Genomic DNA, 2,183 nt, shown 5'->3' on the forward strand with positions numbered 1-2,183 from the left:
AACCTCTGAGCACAGGTGATCCACCCGCCTCGGCCTCCCACAGCACTGGGACAACAGGCGTGAGCCACCACGCCCGGCCAACTTTAATTAAATTTACATAGCCACAAGTAACTAGTGAATACCATGTAGGACAGTGTAGGTCAAGGCAGTAAATGAAGCAGGAGACAGGAAATTTTATGCAGCATCATCCTGTCCACACAAAGGACATCATCTTTCTGGGTCTAAATGTCTCAAAAACCCTCCTGTCTTCCCTCCTAGATGATAATCTGTTCTCACAGACACATCCTCCATTCCCATACATATGTGCCTTAACTTAGACTCACGTGCCTTCTAGCACAGGGAGGAAATGGTATATTGAATGGCTGGACGTTCTTTGAATATAAAGATAAACTTGAAAAATACCCTTCAACTGTTGACCCCTACAATCCCACACTAACTTCTGGGGAAAAGGGCACATTGAAGTGTAGTACAAGGTTCCCAGGCTTTTGTCAACGATACCTTAATACCTTAATACTCCCCGGTATAAGCAATTACCTGTGCACTGCACAGGAGATTCATTTTATGGGGAGGAAAAAAAGCAAATTAAGAGCCATCAAAGAAAGCCCTTGCCTCAGCTTGGTAAGAAATGTGTTCTTTCTCTTTTCTAATCCTTTTTAATTTGACTTAAGAAAAAAAAAAGCTGTATGAGAGGTAGGGTGGTATAAATAATACTGAGTGTACTATATCTACAGGCAGAAATCTAGGTCCTCTGGGCTGCGATGGACAGAAAGCCAGGAAGGCAATCACAGAGGAAGGACAGACTGAAGACAATCTGTGCCTGAATGAGTTCTGAAAACTCACTAGAGAATTCAAGTAGAGAAAATGAGGCCTCATAATCCCTGGGGCTCTGGAAGCTGCTAGCAGGATGAAAGCCAAGTGACTAGAGCCTTTGGTTTGTTTCATCAGACAGCCACAGAATAGTGCTGGTAAAGGAACAACTCCTGGGAGAGACGTGATGCAACAGACCTGGGTAATAAGCCACACACCTGGCTTTTTAGGTGTTGATTTCTTTTGGGGGGAGGGAATAGAAGTAGGACTTCAGGGGTTCCCTAGTCTACCATTTCTGTACCCAGCAGGCCAAGCACATAGGGCCTGTCTGTTGACCTTAGGATTGCTCTGTCTGTCACCAGGGTTGGTGTCCTTCTAAGCACCATCCCTTCTGTGGCCTCTCAAAGGTTAGAGGTGCAGTAGAAAGAAACTCATTCAGACATGAGAACTAAATACACCACGGTGGAAATAGCATTTCAAATCAGCAAGGGAAGAGTCTGCTAGTCATTAGATGGTACTAGGACAAGTGGGTATTCTTTGGGGGAAAAAGTTAGATTCCCAGGGATAATGAATTCCAAATGGATAAAAGACAAAAATACAAATAATAATAATAATAATAAATGTATATGTATTCTTAAAATTACAGGGAACTAAAGCTGTAAAGCACCAAACGGCTATTGGAACAGCAACCCAAAAGGAAACAAACATTAGATAACATATGAATCATACGGGGGGAAATAATATACTGACTGTGTTTATATATAATTTTTTTTTTTTTTTGAGACATACTCTTACTATGTCACCCTCCATAGAGTGCCATGGCATCACAGTTCACAGGAACCTCAAACTCCTGGGCTTAAGCAATTCTCTTGCCTCAGCCTCCCAAGTAGCTGGGATTACAGGCGCCCACCACAATGCCTGGCTATTTTTTGGTTGCAGTTGTCATTATTGTTTAGCAGGCCCAGCCTGGGCTCAAACCTGCCAGCCTTGGTGTATGTGGCTGGTGCCCTACTCAATGAGCTACAGGTGCTGAGCTCAAGAAGCTGAATTTTATTCAGAGTGAACCTGAACCCACAGAAAGACTTTAAGCAGAGGATGGGCATGATCCATATAGTTGTGTGTGTTTGTTTTTAATCTAGCCATTATTTATTTATTTATTTTTTGAGATAGAGTTTCACACTATGTTGCTGTTGGTAGAGTTCTGTGGCATCACAGCTCACAGCAACCTCAAACTCGGGCTTAAGCAATTCTCTTGCCTCAGCCTCCCAAGTAGCTGGGACTACAGGCACCAGCCACAACACCCTGCTATATTTTGTTGCAGTTGTTGTTTAGCTGGCCTGGGCTGGGTTTGAACCCGTCAGCCTTGGTGCATGTGG

The 2,183-nt window shown here is 43.5% G+C and overlaps 1 protein-coding gene across 1 annotated transcript in view; it reads right to left on the reverse strand.

The window, feature by feature from the left end:
* Nucleotides 1-2,183, reverse strand: part of CSRNP2 (cysteine and serine rich nuclear protein 2) — a 21,462-nt gene that overhangs the window by 7,107 nt on the left and 12,172 nt on the right. The gene's annotated exons all lie outside the window — the stretch shown is intronic.

This window comes from Otolemur garnettii, unplaced genomic scaffold (genome assembly GCF_000181295.1).
Source record: "Otolemur garnettii isolate 467f Iridium unplaced genomic scaffold, OtoGar3 scaffold00043, whole genome shotgun sequence".
Classification (NCBI taxonomy): Eukaryota; Metazoa; Chordata; class Mammalia; order Primates; family Galagidae; genus Otolemur; species Otolemur garnettii.